The sequence below is a fragment of the Phragmites australis genome, chromosome 10 (genome assembly GCF_958298935.1).
Source record: "Phragmites australis chromosome 10, lpPhrAust1.1, whole genome shotgun sequence".
In the NCBI taxonomy this organism is placed as follows: Eukaryota; Viridiplantae; Streptophyta; class Magnoliopsida; order Poales; family Poaceae; genus Phragmites; species Phragmites australis.
Genome location: NC_084930.1, coordinates 5,413,794 through 5,438,402, shown reverse-complemented (window position 1 = coordinate 5,438,402; position 24,609 = coordinate 5,413,794). Strand labels below are relative to the sequence as shown.

The following is a 24,609-nucleotide window of genomic DNA, read 5'->3' as shown; positions in this document are numbered from 1 at the left end:
CAAATCACAAGGGAATTAGGTTGATTCTCTCCCACCACCTAATCCCCTCACACATTGGTTAGTTAATCATTGGTTCCTAAGCATCATTTGGAATGAGCTTGGATCAGCTTGGATTGGCATGGGTTCCCTCTATCCCACATTGGAAGGTTGACAACGTTGTCTGTGAGTACGTTGGGAGTGTTAGTGACCTGGATCCCACAGTTGCAACACTTGGCGAGATCAACACCGTCGATACTAACAGGAGAATGACGCGACAATCTCAACTGCCAACTTTTTGTAGTGGATTCTTGAGAAAAATCTAGGTGCCGAGGGTTGATGGACGTGTGAACAATGTTTGCAGCGTTCGTGTGTTTATAATGGACTAAAGAACACGAAAGGGATATCCAGGTTTAGGCCTCCTGAAGGATAACAACCATATGTCCTGTGTATTTTGTTATCAGAGTTTGTGAACTGATTATAGATGAGTTCTTTTAGTTCTTACCCTTCTTTCCCTACAAACAGGGTCCTCATCTTTTTATATACTAGAGAAAAAGAGAACTTACAAATAGATTCTATTTAGCAGACCCATGTCTGACTAGATATTCTACTATTAAATTATCATCATGAAAAACCTGGTGAACTCAACTTGCCCTAAGAGCTCTGCACGCTCGTTCCATCCGTGGCACGCCGCCGTACCTGCCTCCTTCGATCGTCCGGTTTGTCCCATCGCCGTGCACCGCAGGATCGTCTGCCAAGCCATTCTGTCCATACGTCTCGCAAGTCTACCTGCAAAATAATCCACTTGCTTAGTCGTTCTACAGATCATGTCCCATCCACCGTGTAGCGCAAGATGGTCTGCAAAATCCCACTCCGTAGCAATTAATGGTATGGGACAAGGCACTGCCTATCTGCACCGACCACGACTTTGTTCGCTAGAGAAGGTGCTTCGGGAAGGAAAATACTTGAGTACACATCAATAAATGCAATTAGATAGGTTAGGCATGGGCATCCTGCGATCAGCAAGGGCTGGTCGCGGGACCATATTATATTACAAGGAGTCTAGTCGTGGGACCGCGCTGGTCGTGCGAGCCAAGGGTTGGTCGCTCGATAGGCGAGGGTTTAGAAAATATCCCCCACTGGTCATCACATCCCTCGTGAGACTCATTAGCCGGAATGCCTCCTTACTCCATACTTTGATAGTAGCTCCCAAGCTTCCCCGTGGCCATAGTCAGGTTTAGTCACACTACTCGGGTCCCATGGGAACATAGTCCACCCAGAGAGTGGTTATCGACGTTGTTTAGCTTTCAGATTTTGACTTTGAAATTCATGTCACATGGGGAGTGTCGGTGTAAAGAATAGTGGGGTCCCTTCACAGGTGGACTCACGTTGGTAAGTATCAGCAGGTGTTGTATGCCATGTTTGTCCAAAACCGTGGTCACCCCGCGCGACCAGTTAGCGACCGCGTGACCAGCCAGCGACCACGCAACCAGGTTCTCCGACCAAGCTCGGCGACCAGTCACCAAGTCGCAGGAGCAAACCCCCCAACCAGTCTCCTCTGGTCACGGGCAGGTATGTGTCTAAATAGTCTAATCACAGTAAATATTTTTTCACTCGAGTATTTTCCTTCCCCAGGTCCTCTTTCTGGTCGACCAAGGTGCGGTCGGCGCAGAGCTGCCATGTCCCATCCCGTAGCATTAAACGCTATGGGACGGCCTGACAGGCATGTCAGGAGATTTTTTGCAGGTGCACAGGCGACACATGGGGACGGGAAAGGGCAGTCCAGGCGATCGGGATGACGCAGGCGGCGGAGTAATGGGACAGACTTTGTGGCGCCGTAGAGCAAGTGGGATACGTCTGCTCTTAGTAATGATAGGTCTAGGTGAGAAGCTCTAGCTAGGCCTGGGTTTATGTCTTGACTCACGTATAAATCCTCTCTCCCTCTGATATATAAAAGGAGGAGTATTAGGCTTGTAAAGAGGGCCAAGAAGGCTGAGCAAGAACATCATCTGTAATCAACTGAGACCTTAAGAAAAGAATACACAGGATGTAGGGCTATTACCCTAAGGGGAGCCTAAACCTGGATAATCATCGGTGTTCTTGAGTTGCACATACACAAACAAATTCAGTAGGCACTCCCCGAACAAAGATTATGCACCCATCGTCCAATACACCCCAGAATCATTATCAGGGATTTTCCCCCAACATTTGGCGTGCCAGGTAGGGGGACGCGTTTTTGAGTTCAAGATTCGAGTTGCTGTGAGGTGTTCTTCGTTGGGTACGACCCAGACAGAGTCGATACGTCCCAAACTTAGGACATTGGATCAGGATCCGAAAGCTTCGAGAGGCGACGTGAGGCAGTAGAGGCATCCATGCTCCGGTGCCAAGGAGAGCTCACGGACCGCAAGATTTGAGGGAACGGGCTTCTTCGGTGGTAGCCCCACCCGGAAGAGTGCTCACCGCGCTGGGACTGCCAGCCCCCAGATCCGCGACGTGAATCGAAACCATCGGGCAAGTATGATTCGATCCGGCAAAAGAGTATCCGTGAACTAATCGCGTGTGTCATTTCTCCAAGCAGGTTCAACCCAAGGACGAATAGAAGTGTCTACACCTCGAACTTTTGGCATGAGTAACAACCACTCCCCTTTGGGTACTAGTATGGAAGGCAGCTTACCAGAGTCTTAGAAAGGTAACCCTCTCCTTTCCCGATGCTGACCACCCTTCGATCAGAAGGGGGAATCCTTGTCCTACCTTGTAGGATTTCAAAGGACCACAGACGCGGTACTGGTCGCTAAGCGAGGCATGCTTTCCCCGACCAGGAAGGGGTGGGCACAAAACCATGCATCGTTAGGTACGTGGTTTAATTCTTTTTTTCCAATTATTAAATGCGAAGCAGAGTATGAGGGCCTCTTAACCGAAACACGAGCATCATCCGCGCGGGGAAAAATGCCTACTAGATATGAGGGACTCGCTACTATGTGTAACCCTGTCGCCAAGGGGTTTTTAGTACTTGGACCGGACGATGGCGACATACCTCTCCGAAGTGAGAAAGCTAGAGCAACGCTCCATCGGCCGGGAAGTCACACACGTCCCTCGCAAGGATTTCTTCCCTAGCCGATGGGCTGGCCCGTCTAGCCATTTCTTGCGAACCTGTCCCGGTCAGAGTCTTTGAGAAAAAGACTCACATAGCCACCTGCTGCGGTCTCGGGCCGATGCGGAAGGGATGCTCTGCTTGGAAATAGAACACCAGAGACAACACCTTTGGAGACAACGCCTCCCTCGGTGCCGTCGACCTCGGGTGGCCATCATGTGGTTGCCCTACTCAATTCGGGTACGACCTAGATGAATCAGATCTTGAACTACCTTCAGAATCAAGCAATCCCTAACGGTGATGTGTCAACAAAAAAGGTCACGCGGGCTAACCGCGAGAATCCTCCTTGGCAGAGGGACGCCTCTACCACCAAGGGAGCAACGACCCTTTACTGAAATATATCACTCAGGATGGGGGGAGCACAGCGCTCGCTAACGTCCTCGAAGGCAAACGTGGAGGCCGAACCTCCCACCGCTCTCCAGGATGCTCGCGAACAGGTGAGAAGGTGCGAGTCGTGCCAGCACCACGACTGTAATACCAGCCTACCAGCCTGGGCACTGCAAACCATACCACTCTCTGGGCTTTTTGCTCTCTGGGGGCTGGATATCGTGGGACCGTTCTCTAAAGCCCCAGACAGTCCTAAATTCTTACCCTCAGGCACGACCGTGGTCACCTCACATGAAACTGGTCCCAGGTCACTAGTGACCTCTAGTTTCCCGACCTCACACGGTCAGGTTTGCCGGGGTGGTCGGCCACCGATCATACAGCTCGCAGAGCGCCAGCTCTGTGTATAAGGCTGCTCGACGATGAGCATGTTTGTCTATTTTGCAGGACCTTTCGAACGAGCATGGACATGACTTGTAAGTTTTTTCAAATCCAAGTAATTGAACTCTCGATGTTGCAGGACTCCACGGACAAAGCGGTCTCCTGCCAAATTCCAAGATTTGTTTAGCTCGCTCGCTTGTGTTGATGGGATGAGATCCAAAGCTAACCTGCTCGCATGATGACAAGGTAAAGGCGCCCGAGGGTTAACGACCACAAGGCCGCAAGTCCTAGATTGGTTCGAGCACTGGTCGCCACCGAAAGGCTCATCGCGCTAAGGGTCTCCCTCAACACCAGGAACGTTGCTTGTGAGCGACTTGATGCGATCCTCCCTAAAGCGCTACAAGAACTCCGAAGGCTATTCATCATCCAAACACGGAAAAGACCCACATAAAGGCCAGTACCTGTCATTACAAAGCCCGGGGCTGGTTCCAGACAAACCTACGACATTCCTCCTAGGACCCAAAAATATCCCTAAGAGGGTCGAACCGGAAGGTCCAAAGATAGGAACAAACGGCATACAAAAATGAATCAGCCCGGACGCCGAGTTCCTCCGGGGTCATCCGAGTACCCTCAAAATTGGCGCCAACTGCCGGCAAGAGGTCCAGATCGGGGAAGTAGTCACGGATGCAGGCAAGGGCAAGGCAGGCGCCGGAGACTTCAGCCTCAAAAAGATGGTCTCCAACGGTCTCGCAAATCCTCTGCTCGAGGCCACTTGCCTCCTCGGAGGCTGCCAGAAACCACTCAATATGACCAGTCATGGTGTTCCCAGGGGTCGGACGAACCTAGACACCGGCAGACCAAAGAAACGAGTCAAAAGGGGTAAAAGCTCGGCTGAGTTGATCGTAGAATGCCACTCCTCGCTTGTCACTTTCCTTGGTTAGCCGCTCGATTTCTTTTCGCATCACATGTAGATCTTCCCGGCAGTGGCGAAGACGGTCGTAGAACTCCTCTCTCTGCTGGGCACTTTCCTTGTTCACTCGTTCTAGGTCCCTCTGCTCCCCGAGTAACTCCTCCCGATAGGCTAGTCAAAAAACAGATCGTAAGCCACACAGGTGTCAGCTGGTCGAATCCTACATGTGTAACTTAGGACCATCGCGTGGTGCGGGTGGTCGGTGCAACGCACCTTGAAGGTCACTCGACGTACTCACCCGCTCGGCCATAGACCCCCGCCCACATCTAGCTGCCGCCTCCAAGAAATGTCGGTCGGAAGGGTGGTCGTTAGGTTGGTCGGTGATTCGATGAGGGCTGGGGAGCCAATCAGCATAGGCGAGGTATCAGTTCGGGTGAAAGGCTCGGACACTCTGGGAACTCTACGATCACAACGACACAAACTTGTCAGGAAACAAAAGCGTGGGGGCCCCATTCAAAAAATGTCACAGAACAAAAGTTACAATCGAGTTTTTTACTCCTCAGCAGCCTCCACCTGGAAGATGGAAGTCACGTAGTCCACTGCCCCCTGGCACTCCCACTGAAGTCTCTCCATGGCTTCGGGTTCGGCAACCACGACCCCTTCCCGGACCAAGTCCAGGTTGAAGTTAGGGTCACAGCTGCGGTAGCACTGGAAGATATACTCTGCGGTCGCCCTCATCGCCTGCGAGACGTCTTCTGCGCCCCTTAACGCCAGGGTGGCTGGGAGCTAAGTGAAGTGCTCCGCAAGGACCCGGAGGGCGTAGGCCCAGGCTCGGGCGGTGCGGTCATCTTTCGGCTCGATCACCCCAGCCCGAGGCTACCCAGGGGATCCACCAGCGCTCCAAAGGCCTCCCGGAGGATGCTGAGGGTAGTGCGTTCATCCTCCTTGAGCTGAGAGTCCTTGGCAGCCCACGCGACCTTCTCTTAGGAGAGCTCGCCACACCTCTGCTGCAGCTCGGCCAGCTGCTTCTCTAGTTCGGCGCATCGGCTGGTCGTCGTCTCCTTCTCTTCGACGAGCTTACGAACGACAGCCGGGAAATGGCCGACCCATGAAAGCAAGTCAAGAGTCAAAACGGGCTCCTCGACCGAGCCTGTAGGGCCTGGAGCCACCGTCGATGCTCCGAGGGTCATGGCCAATGCTGGCAGAGGGGCCGGGTTATCTGGCCAGGGCACCGTCGGAGGGGTTGTTGCGATGGTCGGTGAGGGCCTATGACAAACGAGCAAAGTTACGAAATCAAGAAGAAAATTGAAGTTCAAAGTATCTACAACTGTCCAGAAAAGCTTACCTCAGCAACAGAGGACGGAGCACTAGCTTGGCCCTCTTGAAACCGCCAGATCGGCCGATCAGAGAGGACAACCCCGCGAGTGGGCTGCCGGTGCTCAAGGTCTCGTGGGGACGTTTTGACACCTCCGCATTTGACGATCCTTCCTCCACCCTCTTCCCATGCCGTGTGGACGCTAGGCCCGCAGCGGTGGGGTCGGACCATGCTTGGCCAGGGTGGGTCTGGTTGTGGGGCACCGGGTCGGTCCCGATCTGGTCGCGGGGCACCGGGTCGGTCCTGGACTAGTCGCGGGACGCCTGGTCAGTCCCGGTTTGGTCGCAGGATGCCAGGTTGGTCCTGGATCGGTCAAGGGGCGCCTGGTCAGCCTCCTACTAACCAGCATGACTCACGAGGCCGCCGCCCTCGACCACCACCTGACCCTGCGGGGGTTGGCTGCCTGCCGGCCCAGTTAGGTGCGAAGCGCAACCAGGATGGGGGAAATCCGGGGCGGGGGCAGACACTTCCCGATCGATCTCTCGAAGGGCCTCATCGACCTCGTTGATTATTGGCCTCAGGGCATCGACCTCGGGAAGATGCTGAAGATAGCTCAAAAAATAAAACTCTGACCAAGGAAAGAACTTGGAATAGGAAATTCTGGGAAAATACTAAACATACCAGCCTAACTCGGGTCCTCTTTGTTGGAGGAAGTTCACATAGAGGGACATGGAGGGCCTCCTTTCCTGACGGTCGCTTCCATCAGCGATTTGATCCGCAGGTCGATGACTTCGTCGAGAAGGTCTGAAAAAATGATAGTAAAACACCACTCGGTTAAGCCACTCGAGGCAAGGGGACTGCTGTAATATTACATGTGGAGCTCTCCCGGGTATCATCATCGCTTCCTGTGTATAGGTAGGCTGGGCGCACCCTTTGCCGTAAGGGGCATAGCCGGTGCTTGATGAAGTCGTGGACAACGTTCGACCCTGACAGATCGGCTTTTGCAAGTGCTCTGACCCGGTCAGCAAGGGATAGTAGCTCGACGGTTGGCGTGGGAGGGCTTGCCCAACTCTCTACAAGGCGTGTCGACGCTTCGGGCACGCAAAGGTTATCAAAGGAGCCATCAGTTGTGAGGTAGAACCACTCCTCTCTCTAGCCCGACCACGACGATTTTAGATTCATCTCCATGTAGGAGCTGGCGATACCATCTCGGAGACGGAAACTGCATCTCCCGGTGGCCGACCTTGGATGCAGTTGGGCCACATAGAAAAACTTGAAGAGATCGAGACATGGCTCGACTCCGATGAAGTTCTCACACATGTGAGCGAAGAAGCTCAACATGATGATGTAATTGGGGTTCAGATGAAGATGACAGATGTCATAGAAGGAAATGACGGTGCAAAAGAACTCGGAGAAGGAGGGGACGAGACCCGCGAAGAAAAATGAAGCGAAGATTACAATCTCCCCCTGGCGGGGAGCAGGAACTTCTCCCCAAGGGCGGTACCTGGAGGACAGACGACACGGATGCAGTTGATTCTCGTACATTTGCTTTAGCTTCGCGGTGGTGCATTTTGACTTGGGGAAGTCAACCTGCTTTCCGGTGCGCGGTGCCATGGGGATGTAGTGGTGGTTCTTTGAAAGACTCGGGTGGGAACTGGAGGCGATGGTCTCTAGTGCAAGGGCTTGGTTGGCGGAGAGATTTTTGGGGCCTTCTGTCCTCCCATTTATAGGATTGGCTCGGTTCCGCCGCCCCGGCTCCCGAGGATCCATCTGGGGAACCAAATTCCCTCGAAATCCAGCATCCATTAAGGTTTCTCTCTCCCACAATTCTCTCCCTTGCGCACGCTTCCCTATTTTCTCTCTCCCACTATCCTTTTTCTATGGATGATTAACCTCTCCTCATGATGCGGTTTTCTGAGCTAACCACGAAAGTGGACCGTATCGCTGACCACTCCCCGTGTGAGCTCATGTTCACACGGGGCCCAAGTGGTTCGACTGGGTCCAACCATAACCATTTGACAAATGGCTCAGTCTATCTCATCCGCGAAGGAGCTTGGGGGTTACTGTCGGTGTAATAAATAGTGGGGTTCCCTCGCAGGTGGACCCACACCAGTAAGATATCAGTAGGTGCTGCATGCCACGTTTGTCCGAAATACTAGTCAACAACTGCGTGACCAGCCAATGACCACGCAACTAGGCTCTCCGACCAACCTTCGCGACCAGTCACCTGGTCGAAGGAGTAAACCCCACGACCAGTCTCCTTTAGTCGCGGGGTAGGTATGTGTCTAAATAGTCTAATCACATTAAATATTTTTTCAATTGAGTATTTCCCTTCCCCAGGTCCTCTTTCTGGTCGACCAAGGCGTGGTCCGCGTAGAGCTGCCATGTCCCGTCCCGTAGCATTAAACGCTATGGGACGACCTGACAGGCATGTCAGGAGGTTTTTTGCAGGTGCGCAGGCGGCGCATGGGGACGAGATAGGGCAATCCAGGCGACCGGGATGACGCAGGAGGTGGAGCGATGGGACAAGCTCTATGGCGCCGTAGAGCAAGTGGGATACGTCTACTCGTAGTAATGATGGGTCTAGGTGGGAAGCGCTAGCTAGGCCTAGGACTATGTCTTGACTCACGTGTAAATCCTCTCTCTCTCTTATATATGAAGGGAGAAGTACCAGGCTTGTAAAGGGGGCCAAGAAGGCTAAGCAAGAACATCATTTGTAACTAACTGAGACATTAAGAAAAGAATACACATGATGTAAGGCTATTACCCTAAGGGAGGCCTGAACCTGGATAATCATCGGTGTTCTTGAGTTGCACATACACAAACAAATTTAGTAGGCACTCCCCGAACAAAGATCACGCACCCGTCGTCTGATACACCCCGCAATCATTGTTATAGGACGGGGCACTGCCCATCTGCACCGGCCACGACTTTGTTCCCTGGAGGAGGTGCTTCGGGAAGGAAAACACTTGAGTAGACATCAATAAATACGATTAGATAGGTCAGATATTGGTGTCCATATCTGACCTATATTATATCTCAATGAGGCTGGTCGCGCATGCCTCACGTTGGTCGTGCGAGCCAAAGGCTGGTCGCTCGATGGACTAGGGTTCAGAAAATATCCCCCACCGGTCATCACATCCCTCATGGGACTCGTTAGCTAGAATACCCTCTTACTCAATACTCTAACACTAGGTTTCATGGGATGCAAAAGCCCTATGAGGAACAAGAGGCACGAGAAGGGCTAGGGTTTAGGGGTACCTTGGCCATGGCCCCTGCCAAGGAAGTGGGCGGCACGGGCATAGGGGGAGGGTAGAACTGCATCGGTGAAGACGGAGAAGGCCACCATTGTTGCAGTCGGGAGAAGGATCGTTAGAGTTGAAGGCGACGGAGTTTGGGGCAGCGTGAGAAGGTCATGGGGGCTGTGGGGTTCCGCCGGCGTTTGGGGTAGCGTGAGGTGGTCATGGGGGCTGACGTCGACGTAGACCCAGTCCCGGCGCCAGACCTCCCATTTGTCGCGCAACACTTGCGGGATGTAGAGTTCGCTGAGCCCCTCCCGCAGGCGAAAATTGCAGCAGCCGGCAACCTCCACCTTGGCGGACCCCTTCTTCCCGGCCGCTCGAAGGACGAAGAAGTGCTGGAACAGAGCGACCGACGACGGCACTCCCACGAACATCTCGCAGAAGTGCGCGAAGATAGCCAGAATCACCATCGAGTTCGGACTCAGGTGGGCCAGCTGGACGCCGAATGTGTCCAGCACTTGGAGGAAGAAAGTCGAAAATGGCAGCATCAGCCCGGCGGCGACGAAGGACACAAAGATGATTATCCGCTCCGGCCGGCGCGTGGAGGGCGGAAAGCTCACCGGCGTCACCACCGACGCCTCCCGCTGGCCTGCGGGCACCATCAGCTTGCGGACCTTCTCTGCCCCTCCTCGTTCACAATACGGGACTTCGGCAGAACACTGTCGGAGCTCGACGTGTCCCGGCGGCTGCTTCCTGCCATCGGCATATTTTGGGGGTGGGGAGTGTGCTAGAAGGGTTGAGAAAGAGGGTGCGCTGCGGGCTAAAGAGGGCGAGAGCTCCTGTGCGCAAGGAAGAAGAGGAAGGCAAAAGTGGTGATCGCAAGAATGGCGTGAGGGGCAACGGTTCGCTCCCCCTCCCTTTTATATCCTGGGGATTTCAAACGGCACTTTTCGCGGCGCATTCTGCGAAGCGCATTCCCCTCGATCGGCGCGGTTGCCAGGCGAATCTCCCTCGATCCGTGCGGTTGCCAGGCGCACTATCCTCGATCCACGCGGTTACCGCGCGCGCCTCCCGCCTCATTATCACTCTCCTCAGAAGTCGGAAGGACACGCGTCCTTTCGGTTCCCCGCCTGGGCCGTACCGAATGCCTGGGCCGGGAAGACCGCCAAGACCGCAAAATTCCAGCGCCTGTTAACAAGCCACGTGGCATCGATGCTAGGATCGGCCTCGAAGAAAACAAGGGCCCCATCCGCAGTCTCTGGGCCATCTCCTACCAATGGGCCCGGGGGCTGCTGTCGGTGACATGGGAACCGGGGGTCCTCGAGTCCCGAGGCTAGGACAGCAGAGTGCCACGTGACGCCTTCCCTCGGGGACTTCTCCCCGAGGTCCGAGAAGACCAAGTTCCGGGAGAAGGTGCTCGGGGCTATGAACAGTGGTCCCCGAGTACCCGAGTTCCCCAAGGATCCGAGAAGCCAAGTTCCGGGAGAGGGTGCTCGGTTCTATGAACAGTGGTCCCCGAGCACCCGAGTTCCCCGATGACCCGAGCAGACACAGTTCCGGGAGAGTGCGCTCGGGGCCATGAACAGTGGTCCCCAAGTGCCCGTGTTCCTCAAGGACCGAGAAATGGCATATTCGGGAGAGAGTGCTCGGGGCTATGAACAGTAGTCTCCGAGCACCCCGAGGACTTGAGAAGCCCCTTGCCGGTGGACCCCACAAGGGCTCAGCGGTGAGTTGTCAATTGGTGAGAGGCCCGATGCTGCATTTTAGAGGGAGCGTGGCCTGTCACTTCTAACCACTCCCCCCGTGCCTGCTGTCAGTCCCTGCCACCGCCTGGCAGGGAGGCGTGGGGACATTTAATACGACGGGTCCCATCGCGCGTCATCCGGCGCGCTTCGGGATATCGTCACAGGGCTCGAGGCATATCGCCTACCGGTCTGCTGTGTCAGGCTCGCTCTGACCGGGCGGACACGCAGGGTTGCTCGTTGGCTGCCCAGTGGGCCCTCTCCGCTGCACCCGCTGAAAAGCGGGATGATGACGACAGGACCGGACGGGGGCGCGTTTTCAACCCCCCGTAACATCAAACTGCAGCCTATGATGGTTGCTTTTCATTTATGGCGCCTTGAAACTCGCGCCCTCCTTTCTGGGCACGCTAGGCCGCCCCGACGGGGTATAAGAAGGGGCGGGCTCCCCGAGGAAGAAAGGATGAGGAACTTGAGGGAACAGGCTCTGGAAGACAGAAGTTCAAGAAGCCCAACAGACGAAGAACAAGACACACGAAGCTCTAGACTTAGACAAAAACCCTTGTAACACAAGAGATCCTCAGAGAGGCATTGCCAGAGCATTTATAGCACACACAGGAGTAGGGTATTACGCTTCGTATGGCCCGAACCTGTCTAAAATCCCCTGAGCATTTATTTCCACTAGCATCCGATCATCCATCCCTCCTGCATCTCATTTACTCTCATTTATTTCACGTACGAGGTAGATTCAGAATCATCCCCCCCCCCCCCCCGCCGAATCTCAAAGGGGGTCCCTCCGGATCCCCGCTTGTGGAGTTCATCCTCCGACAATCGTGTTTCGAAAACATTTGCATAAGATCGACAAAAGACTCAGGTTCAAAAAGGTTTGAACCTTGGATAAGGTGTCGCAAGTTCATAAGGCTTCGAGCAGTTGGCGGTCAGACCGGCTATATGGTGACGGTCAGACCGTCGACGTGCAGAGAGTTTTGTGTTCTGACAGTCAAATCGGACCCCTGGGCTGTCAAACAGCGTGGTCTAGTGGTCAGACTGGCCCTAGTGGCGATTTGACTCCTAACTACGGAGTTTTACTGAGGTTTTGACCTACAACCAGCGGTCAGATCGGCCTAAGCGATGGTCAGACGACGAGTGCCTGCCGACAGCACCTTAGCTAGATCGCCGTTGAAGGCTCTAGCAATCTCTTTGACTACAAAGGGTACCAAAACGCTCTAGGAGACTAGTGAAGTGCTTTTACGGTGGTTTGGATAATATTCACCGAGCCAAACTTGGAAAGCTACATGGATGGGATCTAGGTTAGGGTGAAGCTCGAGTCTAAACGGAATGGGGACCGATTATGGCTCGAGAACAATAGTTACACGGTAGGAAATGCCTCATCTTAGCGTAAGGAAGCTTTCTACTAGTGGGGATTATTCCGAGGAAACTCCGATTTGGAGATCAGGCTTCGAGGTGGCATATGGGCTCGAGATGGATGAACCCGCGTAGAAATGTCTCCGAGGAAGAGGAGGAAGGGGATGATCTCGGGGAAGTCCCCGAGGAGCTTGGGAAAGTTCTCCCCATTGATCTTAGGTTGTCAAACATGTCGAGACAGATCTCTCCTTCTCTCTCTAGGGTTGAGTGAAGAGGGTGAGTGAGAGTGAACAAGAGAGTTTCAACGATTCCTTAAGTGGGCGCTCTACGCCTTGGCAGTCGGACCATGAGAGCTCCCGATCAGACTGCAAGAATAGTCTCTGTTTTTTTTTCCATTCTTCTGCTTCTCAAAAGTTTTTGGGATTTTCCTAAAGATCTCTAAACCATTTTTACTCACAAATATACTCACATTTAGGCGGGAAAAACGCGTAAAGGTTCCAAACTTAAAACCTTTGAAATCCGATTGAACGTTTAAAATAATAATTATACACATAAAACACAATGTCATGATGATTATGTATACTTAATTGCATAATTAACATCTTGGAATATGACACAAATGAACAACTGTATTGCAAAATATTACTAACAAAACATTCGCGCAAGCACATGCACCAATAACAGGCGTCACATATATCATAAAAAAAAACAAATCAATTCAGAACTACTGCATATAATTTCAGACCACAAAAACAGATCAATTCGGAACTACTGCATATAATTTCAGACCAAAAAAACAGATCAATTCAGAACTACTTTCAGACCAACAACAAGCTGCATATAATTTCAGAAGTACTGCTATAGTTTTTTACTATTCATCATCTAACAACAGAATTCATTGTTTAATTGAAGAGAAGAATTATCTCCTATTGTCAAGTACCATGCTGTACAGTCAGTTAATTACCAAATGGCATAGCCATGTACATTCAATTAGTTACCATGTTGTAGCCAACTCGTGATATCCTCTTATATCCATAATTCCACATAACTGATTTCATGTTTTGCAGAAGTACAGTTTGCGTGGAAGTAGCTCTGCATTCTACTATATTTAATCAGACTGGTCCTACTTCACTACATTAATGACAAATTTCAGACAACCGCCTTGTACACTAAACAAATCCGACTCACTCAAGCTTCACCAAATGGATAGACAATTTCATCCTATACATCACAATGGACCATAGATTAGGTCCACAAAAAGAATTTTAATTGTCAAGGACTGCAGGCCCATAAGCTTCAGTTCCTGTTGACGCACACGGCCTGGCATGAAAGTGCTTATAGAACATTGGAGCAAATAGAAGACTGCAGACCCACTAGCAATCAGAATGAGAAAATGAGCTCAGTATAGGAAACTGAGGAGAATCATTATGAGACTTTAGGACCATAAATAAATCGCAGAGCAAGGAGACCATAGGAAAAATCAATTCGCCATTTTCCTTCTTCAGCTATCAGGATGGACTACAGAAGTAATGGCAAGTGGAATCCATTCAATTTCGTGTTTTCCAGCCCATTTGAGCACTCGTCTTTTGACCAGTGTAAATTTCAGGAAATACATAGAGCACTCACATAAATGATCTACCAAGAACATCCACACCTTAGCATAACCATAAGCAATCAATGGCATGAACTGATCCTTCAACAATCTCAGGATGGAGGATCCAGTTGCCGGGCAAGCTCTCACAAATTCCCAACAAGAACTTCCAAGCATTACAGATTACTGAACAGTAAGTGAAAAAAGAACTCACCTTGCTGCTGGTGAAGAGGAGCTCCTCGCCGCGGTCGTTACTCCAGCAGATGACCTGCCCGCAATCAAAAGAACAATAAATATGTAAGAAATTTTGCTTCCGCAATGTTAAACATCTATTTCTTAAGAGGTAGCTATGGTTTTTGACTTCTGAGCTCTGAAAACAGCCGAATACATACAACCACTGAGCTGACAATCTTATACAGCTTGCTGCAGAAAATCGAGCTTGTTTGGCAGCTTGGGCAGCCTGAGGCTGTAGAGGGGGACGAGAAGTCGAGGATTCTTGTGATTAGATCGTCGGTGAACTGACTGCAAGAATGAAACGAAAACTTGAAGCCACCAATCAAGCGATTCAAGAACTGTAGAAACATGCCGAATTTGGTTGAGCCCCAACCTGGATTGTTCGAAGAGGAAGACGTGGATGACCCGATTGCTACTACTGCCGCTGCTATCGCTGCTGCCGGCGACCACGGTCTGGGAGGAGGGCGACCCTAGCCTGGGAGGGCGACCACGGCCTGGGAGGGCGACCACGGCCTGGGAGGGCTTGGCGCCACAACTTGGGAGGATGGCTGGGCGCCGTGCGAGCAGAGAGCAGGGAGAGGTGGCCGGAGAGTAAACGAGCGCCCGAGCGCCGCCACCGCCGCCGCCGAGATATTAGAAAATTTGGATAGGGTACCAATCAAATTCTATAGGATGATATATGGAAAGAATTTCGTGATATTTTATCTATGTCATCTATTCTCATATTATCTAAAAAATCTTTTGTGAGACTTACATCTATATTATCTATCTTATGATCTAATAGTTGGGTTGAGAATGAGAGAGAAAGAGTAGACATGTATCATCACAGGAAAGAAAGTCTTTTTAGGATAGAGTGCTATAAAATTTGCTTTCGTGGGTAGTTTTTTTTTTGTGGGGATTCAAAATCTCACTAAAAAAATTGATTAGTTGGATTTTTTATCCGTCCCATCGCTAAACCAGAAAAGTCTGGTTTTTCGGAATTTATCTGACCGAAATTTGTCATATGAACGATCGAAAACTACAGCTACGTAGATTTTATTAAGATGAATCCATTTTACTATTTAAACATCTATTTCTAAGACACCATGACCCGTAGCAAGCCGATCCATCTAGACTGTTGATTTTCTTTTAAAAAATAAAAGGAAAAAGAAGAGGGTAAAGTCGTGGATGGATCGGTCACCACCCCGATCCATCCAGACTACTCCTAATCGAGCTATTGGCTATCCCCGACTCCACATTGTCGTCGCCCCAATCACCTCCCCATTGTTCATTGCCGCCCACCGCCACCACGCCACCACTCCTGTGCAGCCACGCCACGCCACTCTTGTACACCGCACGCGCCATGTCCTCCGCATCATCACCGCGACCCAGCCATGCGCTGTCAACTGCCATAGCGTCGTGCCTACCCCTCACACCGTGCCACCCTTCCCACCTCGTTGTTGCCTCCCCTGCTACGACGCCGCTCTAGCTGCACAGCCGTGCCGGCCACCTGTTGCGCTATCGCCGGCCACCGTGCCATCTTTCTCCCTGCATCCTTCTCTCTCAGTACCACAGAATCATTGAAAGCACACGGTATGTCATAGATGGTTTCTTAGAAACTGTTATAGACAAAATATCCTTAGATGGTTGCTAAAGATAGACGTGTCTGTAACTCTCAGGGCGTCTAGGTGTGAATGAACTCACAGATGTTTTTTAGAAAAATTCGTTTGTGATATTGTCACAAATGGTTTCTCGTAAGATTTGTCTATGTCTATTTGTTAGACATAGACGGATTTTATAAACACTAGTCTATGTTTAAAGACCCGTGAATATTTTCAAATTTGACTCCCGTCTCCTTGGTCTTTTGGCTTCCAACACATAGAAACTGCTCATCTTCCAAGACTCTTTTGGCTTCACACACACAACCCATTGTATCTCCTCGATATAAAGTGACGAGAAGTGTTCATCTTCCCCATTCGCCATATCCAAGTGTTCCACTGTATTGAGAAGTGAGGAGTATTCTGCATCCTCACTCACTCACCATCAATGTCAAAGAAGCTAGATCTTGGTGGGGATTGAATCCCTTTCGCTGCACCGAGGTGAGTATCGTATGGTTCCCTTCGTGTTTTAGTTAGAGTTTGTTAATTAGGTTTTCATTGCTTCGATCTATACAGCTGATGGCACAACCTTGTTTCTGTCATAGATCTGCAATGACATAATTCACGTCAATTAGGAGTGGCATGATAGGGTTGTCCCTATGACGGTTTCGACGACGTGGATGCTTAGCGTTGACTTTGTCTGGGTGGACTTCGTATTCTTCGCTGCTGTGAAGGCCCCCTCAGTCGACCCTATTTACGTCGTCAACCATGTTTTCATTTGGTTCTACCCAATGAAAAATTTCTCTATTAATGTTCGTTAGAATGGAGACATTTTCGTCAATTGTAAGATAGACTTGAATGTCCATTTCTGCCTTAACTATGGCTTACGGTTTGGCAGCAATGCAGTCTAGGTCTGGTTGATGCATGAGATCGTCACAGTGCAGCCAAATTCAGATGGTTACGAGATGCTAATTAAAGATGATTCTTGTGTTGACATTGTGCCGAAATGCATGAGGCTAGAATGATGCTTATCATCTCTTTTTGTTTTTTGAAAGACAACATTGATCGACCCGAATTTGTCAAAAAAAATATTATCTTTTTGGAATACGGTGTCACTATGATACCAATCATTTTATCCTTTTGGAATTAGGCATCGATCAACCAATAATGATGTATAACTATCTAGGTTTATATATTCTGAACAATGTATAATTTACATATGTGTGATGTTCTTAACATTTATGATATATATGTAAATGTCTGCGTTTTATGTTACGAACAATGTGTGATCGATATTATGAACAATATGTCAATTTGTTTAATTTGAGAATCGCAAAGTGTGTATCTGTGTGATCTTTACTTCCTGGTTGAACTAGAAGCAAATTTGCTTATAGGGGGGAAAGGGAGACACAAACGGTTTGTGTGTGTGTGTGTGTGTCTATATATATATATGTGTGTGTGTGTGTGTGTGTGTGTGTGCAAATAAACACAGACATGTTCAAATAAAACCTGTTTGTGACTCTTAGTAATCATAAACGGATTTAAACAAACATCGTCTGTGACTCCTACTACACATAGACGATTTTTTGGAAAATCTATATGTGTGTAAGTGTATTGAAGACGGTTCTAAAAATATATGTAACAAGCTCGATATCATAGATACTTTTATAGGGATGAAACATATAACCGTCTGTGGTAGCGTTTAAATCCATATGTAAATACCCGTTCTGGGGTAGTGTCTGTGTGTGCTAACCACAAAGAGAGGCCCAAAGGGCAAGAACCAGGAAGAGAGGAGAGAAAAGAAAAGAAGGAAATAAAGAAAGGAGAAATAAGGAAGAAGGAAGAGGGAAGAGGAGGAAGGAGAAAGGGAGAAAAGAGGAAGAATTGAAATTATCCTAATTTCATCAAATTCCTCATCAATCCTTCAAAGGTGATTCCTAAGTAATCCTTAGACGCTTGTAGATGAGTTGAGATAGTTAATTCTTATCGGATATATGATTTGTAATCCGATTTGCTTACAATAGCCATCATTTGAGATGAAGATGTGGCATCCGAAGTAATATGTCTTTTCTTTTAAATTGAGAAAGGTCTAGTTAGTACGTTAAGTCTAATTCGACCATGAGGTGTAAATGTCACATCCATTCTTACCGTATGAGTATTTCTGTTTGACATGCTTTTGAAGTAGTGCCATATATGTGACGTTTTTAGACGTAAGAAGCGTGCTTCTATGCTATATGTGTTATTGATGTGTTTTAGTGCTAAAATTATACTTGTGCAGGTGGTAGTACTTCCGAGCATACCTAAGCAAGGTTCTTCCGCCGCCTTCGGTAAAAGGCAAGTAACGTTACTTTTGGTTTCACACTTGGTACTTTCGGTGGTCGATGATTATACTCATGTTGATGAGCTTATGCTTGTGGTAATCTTTATCGATTCTAATACAGAGATTGTTGTCGTGAGGTGAAGTATGTCGACCGGCTATATTTATGATTTATTCCATAATACTTGGTGCACTTGCTTATTGATGCATGATGTTGTATGCATATATATAAATCATGTTGCAATCATGCCATTTCATGAGCATTATTCATGCTTTTGCATAACTGGAATCAGTGATGATTACGACGTTATGCGAATGTATTTTAAACTTCATTGCCATATACATACATATGCATATCATATGGAGATAAATGCCAATCAGCGCTATCGTGCCGTGACTTGTACCGGTATATGGAGTTGCTTGAGAGGTTGGCATCGTCAAATATTAAACTCTGAAATGGAGTTGCATCATAGTATTCACACATTCCCATACTGTCTAAAGAATATGAACCTTGCAGAATTGATACTATGATATATGAGTATTGTGGATGTTCATTTGGCAATCACCATGTTGAGAGGTTGTACACCCTTGTTTGATTTTCTTTATATAATTACCAATTGTCTTTGTTTTAAGGTATTATGGGAAACAATATTAGCAAATATTGTACTATATGGAAGAGTACTTTTTAATTTCACATGTCTTTGTTTAAAGTTAGTTTTTATTTAAACTATAGGTGATATATGCATACATTTATAGTCGTTACTTGCTAAGTTTATTTCGCCTTGTTGATTCTTTTACATGTATGCCTAGGTCATTTTGACTAGTATAATGGGCTGGATTAGAAGCTTGTGCACACTACAATGTTAATAATAATTCAGTTTATGTTACACAAACTCAGTTTGGTAGTGTTATGTTCTTACTTGTTATAAGCTTGTTTAAAAAAAGAATTATGGTATCGTGAAAAGTTTCAGTTATTGTTGTTCTTTTTATATTTAGATGTTATATTGTCATGGCTATGTTAATTTGATACTTAAACCTTAAAATAAAAAAAAGTGCTGCCAAAATTTTGAATTTTGGCTAAAGCCTCCATGCCTGCCGTCGCTGCCTGCTCCCCGGACGCCGCACGGGAGGTTCTCAAGCCTCGAGGCCACGTTCCTGGACCGAAGCCCGCGGCGGTGCACCGGCTCATGTACGGGGGGCAGGACCTCTCCTTCTCGGCGTATGGTCCTTACTGGTGCTTCGTGAAGCGCGCGTGCGTGCACGAGCTCCTCGTGGGCCGCACCCTGGACCGGCTCGCCCTCGCCCACGTCCGCCGCGAGGTGGCACGCCTCGTGGGGTCCCTTCGCCGGAGCGCCGCGGAGGGCGCGGCCGTCGATGTGGGCCTCACGGGGGACATCATCTCCCGCATGGTGATGAGCCGGCGGTGGACGGGGGATGACAACGACACCGAGGAGATGAGGAGCGTGGTGGCCGAGACCGCCGAGCTCACCAGCACGTTCAACCTGGAGGACTACATCGGCGTGTTCAAGCACTGGGACGTGCAGGGGCTCGGCAAGCGCATCGACGCGGTGCACCGCAAGTTCGACGCCATGATGGGGCGGATACTGACGGCGAGGGACGCCGAGAGGTGGCGGAGGGAGGCCGGGGACGGCGGCGGCGAGGGGGCCAAGGACGTGCATGCTCTTCGACATGCACGAAGACGAAGCCGCCGAGATGCGTCTCACCAGGGACGACATCAAGGCGTTCATGCTGGTACGTTCATACCATACCTGTTTTAAGCAAGTAGGATTATTATTATTAAGTGCAACAATTCATAGCTGTTGGCCTATTGCGTAGATCCAATCAAGCATCGGGTCCGGCGAAAAAAGAAAGAAAATATTTTGTTGCATGTGCTTGGTATTCAAAATGTATTCTTACGCTACGTTAGGCTCGAGGAAGCTGCTATTCTTAGAAGCACACGAAAGAAGGAACAAAAATCTAAGCACAATACATACCAAATGGTTCGAAGAAGGAAGGCGTAGTATATAACCAACCCGCCCATAGCCGGTCTAACTGCTGAGAGCTTGGTTTGATCCACAGAAGACTTGAGAAACTAAGAGAATTAGTACTTGATTTATATGTATGATAAGTCATTAATAATGTTTGAATTAAGTTGAATTTAGTTAGTACGTGTTTGTTAATATTTGTTCTGGTTCATAACTAACTCGAGTCGAAAGAGAATATAATTGGAATAATTTTATCTGAGTTCAAGTGATTTGTTCTCACTAGATTATTCGGTGTCTGAGAAATTGGCTTCACTGGATGATTTGGTGTGGTGCTGATGTTGACGTCGAAGGTTTTTAATTTAACGGCAAAATTTGAAATAGGCATCGAATGGTCTGATGTTGGCTACTTATGTTCACCGGATTATTTCTAGCAGAGAAGGATCCAAACTGAGTTCTGGTGAGTTATACTCACCGAACAATCCGGTGATGAGCTTTGTGAACACAAGAGAGTACACCGGATTTTTTTTACATAGAGCAATTTTTCAATGTATGAGGACTTTTGTGTACAATATTATCCAATGGTGAACATTGTGCACATCAGAGTATATTACTGAACTAATTCTTGCAACGAACAAATTTTTAGTGCAAAGAAAGAGCTACACTCACTCCAAAATACACCGGAGCATCCAATATTCACGATTTTTGCATGATGTGCTTTCATTTCAGGATTTTTGTTTTGAGTTAACCTGAATATGGTTTTGGAGTGGGAGAAACATGTTTGTTTGTTTCATGATATACAGGTAATGGATGCAACTTGACGATCGATAGAAGGATGATTGGGGCCAAATAGGTGTTTGGTGCCAGATGATTAAGGAGGCTGAACAGAGTCAAGGATGATTCTAACGATACACGTAGAGGTCAAGCAAAGTATGGATAGAGAAGGATGAAGACGGTGTATTGACAAATTCAAATGAAAGAGACGTCGGTGCAAGTGACAAGTCGGTGCGAGAGATCAGGAACGAGAGAGACTTGCCGCGGTTAGGATTGCAAGACGGAGTACACGTGTCAACATCAGAACGATTACTTAAGGTGTAAGTAAGTGACGAGTCACGCTTTGAAAATGTGCAGATGGTTTCACGATTAGGTCTCAAAACCGTAGGAAGATTAGAGGAGTATGTGATACCATCACGAAGCTTGTGTCGAGGCGAAGCTAAGTCGTAAAGTCACCGTGGCCGTTCGATAGACGGAGTAAGAAATAGATCAAAATGCACTCAATGATAGGTATGAATGTACTACAAGAGAGGTGTATTTTGGTAATAAGCTAACTTAGGGTCAACTTTTCTAAATTTATAAATAGAGGGGTATGGTTATGAGAGAGTTTAAACTAGTTGCATGCTACATATTTGAGAGTCTAATGCTAGGGTTTTAGAGGGAGTAAGATGAGTGCTTGACCTATGTAATAGCTGAGAGTTTTTTAAAAAAAAGTCTGGTAATAACATAAAATATGGCTCATCTTTCTGAGTAACGAAGTTTATGCTTTTACATCTGTTTGGATTTTTCTTCTTCTAATTTATCTCTATTGGTTTCTTGCAAGTTTGCTAGTTTTTTTTTTTTGATTTTTTCTTCTTTTTGAGCTGTAATTTTTTTCACCTTTGTGAAATAATTTTTCTTATTGCTAGAGGCATAAATGTTTATATACTCATGTATTTAAGAGGGGTTTGAATCCACTTTCCTCTAGATTATCAACTTAGAGATTTGCTTCTTTCGATAACTATCTTTTTTTTTCTTTGTTACACATTCAAGTTTCAAGTTTTTGTACATAAAGATATATGAAATGGTTTTAAATAGAGTATATAGTTTATATTCTATCTCTGGAGTCATGATGCCTTAGAACCTTTTTCGTTTTGCCTCTCTAAAATTTATGTTTTCATTTATACGTTTCTGAGGAGCGTTATGTGAATAAGGAGTATACCATATAGTTTGTAAGAAATTTATAAGGCGTCTATTCATCCCCTTCTAGTTACCTATCTCGATTCTACAAGACTTTGGCAAAAAAAAAGTCAATTTTGGTTAAATCTAACCATCCTTTGACTTGGTGTCGAAACTTTTTTAAGGCACCATTTTATTTGGCTCTCTAGTTTATTTTTGAGTCAATGTTTGCAAAACTTGAGCAGTCAATTTGGTCACCCCTAACACACACACAAAAAACAGCTTTTTATTTTATTTTTGGCTTGGTTTTCATGTGTTAATGGAGCGTACCAAATTGTCTCTCGTTTCTTAACGCTAATACTCAATCCGGTCAAAAATACTTATGTTTTAGATATGATATAAATTTTAATACGTATATTAGATCGCTATTTTTGACTAAAATATATTTATAAAGTTTGATATGTTTATGTGATTATGAAAGTATTTTTTAAGATAAATACATACTTATAATTTTATATTTTAAAACTAAATATTTTAAAAATAATTTATAGTTAAAGTTTTAAAAATTTGATCAGAACGGAGTGGGTGCTGTCGAGACCACCCGGCCGTCCTCCGCAAGGCGCATGCGGAGCTGGACGCCGTCGTCGGCATGGACCGCCTGGCCGACGAGTTGGACGTCACGCGGCTCCCCTACCTGCAGGCCATCACCAAGGAGACACTCCGCCTCCACCTGACGGGACCACTGGTGGTGCGGCGGTCGATGGAGCCGTGCGCGGTGGGCGGGTACGGCACGCCGGCCGGCGCGACGGTGTTCGTAACGTGTGGGCGATCGGGCGCGACCCGTCGTGCTGGGCCCCGACCCCGACACGCCGGCGTTCCGGCCAGAGCGGTTCCTGGAGGGGGAGAACGCGGGGATGGACGTGCCCGGGCAGCACTTCCAGCTGCTGCAGTTCGGGTCCGGACGGCGGATCTGCCCCGGCGCGTCGCTGGTGGTGCAGGCGGCGCTGGCCGCCATGGTGCAGTGATCCAAGTGGTGGCCCGTGGACATGGAAGAGGGGCCCGGGCTCACGCTGCCGTGGAAGCACTCGCTCATCTGCACCGTCGCGCCAAGGCTCGACCCGCTGGCGTGGCGGCAACCGCTGAGGCGTAACAGTAACAACCTTATTTGGATCCCGAGGCGTAACCGCATTCTGATTTGGATGAACGGCTGGGACTGCATTCGGATCCTGAATTACTACTACTGTGCGTATGCCTCCCTCGATTTTATGCCTGCGTCTGTGCTCTGCTCTTCCATACAAGTGACAGCACTACTACTCGTTGCTTTCCAAGTTCTAGATTCCAAGTCAATCTCGTTCAGGAATCAGAATACATGTGTTCAGATTCCTACTCGGGACGGCTCGCATGCACCTCTTGCACGACTCGGCAGGCTCATGAGCGAAGGACTTTGCGTAGTTGCCGGATCTGGTCAGTATTTTTCATACACGGAAACAAGCCACTCAGTTGAAAGGAATGTATCGCATATGAAAGCTGATGACGTTTTTACGGTGACAGTAAAAGCCCTCCCAAGCAAGAATACGGAGGCTTCTGCATTATCCTCTTTCACTGACATAGAAGATGCTACGAGGGGTGAAACGGAAAATAACATCATTAAAGATGAAGTGGTTGGATATTTTGCTAACTCTATTTAGAATTAGAGTAATTAGCTATTTACTTAGTTGCTGAATCTAGAAAGATTAAATGAATAAATGTAAGCTCTAGAAGTGTAATCTTAGCCGTAAATAATATTTTTCAAAAGTTAATAAAATATTTAGTGTTATTGCTACTTTCGCGCATATGAATGATTGAATGCTTTATTAGTAGAATATGTGTGGCGCTCATATAGAGAAGTGTGTATTGTGGATAGTGGAATCACAAATATCATCTTAAGAGAAAAGTTATATTTTTAGTTTATTAGAAATAGCTCTGTAAATGTAATGATTATCACTAGTAGTGATAAATATATAGTATATTCTGAAAGAACCATAACCATACTACCTATAGGAACTACATTGCACATTGAAGAAGCATCATTGTACCCTGAATCTACAAGAAATCTCTTAAGTTTTAAAAATGTTCACGCCAATGGTTTCCATATAGAAACAGGTGAAAAAGATGGTAGAAAATACCTACACATCACTAAGCGTGATAGTGAAGTAAGAATACTAGAAAACCTTCCTCCATAAGCAGTGGCTTGTACTACACTCGTATTAAAGCATCTGAAGTGTTCACTACCTTAAAGACTATGTTTCTTAGTGCAGAATTATTCTCCCTGTGGCATGATAGATTATGTCACACTGGTCTTAAAATGATGAGGAACATAATTACTAACTCATAAGATCATGAAATAAATGTGAAGAATTTTTCGAATCATGAAGATTTTATATATCCTGTATGTGCTACCGAGAAATTAATAATAAGATTGTCTACCTTGAAGGTACAAGATGAAATCCCTACATTCTTAGACCGAATTCCGATGGGTATTTGTGGTCCATTTTAGCCTCTATCTAGCTCATTTCGATACTTTATGATATTAA

The 24,609-nt window shown here is 47.8% G+C and overlaps 1 long non-coding RNA gene and 1 pseudogene across 2 annotated transcripts; one reads left to right on the top strand and one right to left on the bottom strand.

The window, feature by feature from the left end:
* Nucleotides 1–404: 404 nt before the first annotated feature.
* On the bottom strand, nt 405–14,877 carry LOC133883288 (uncharacterized). 2 transcript variants are annotated; one of them, XR_009902848.1, is made up of 4 exons: nt 14,602–14,877; nt 14,387–14,516; nt 14,209–14,262; nt 405–765 (listed from the first exon to the last, which is right to left on the bottom strand). It is a non-coding gene; the product is annotated as an uncharacterized LOC133883288 (long non-coding RNA). The 2 variants fall into 2 exon arrangements; XR_009902847.1 differs by lacking the exon at nt 405–765 and adding an exon at nt 13,166–13,776.
* A 4,333-nt stretch (nt 14,878–19,210) lies between these two features.
* LOC133931122 (cytochrome P450 93A3-like) lies at nt 19,211–23,724 on the top strand (annotated as a pseudogene).
* Nucleotides 23,725–24,609: the final 885 nt, after the last annotated feature.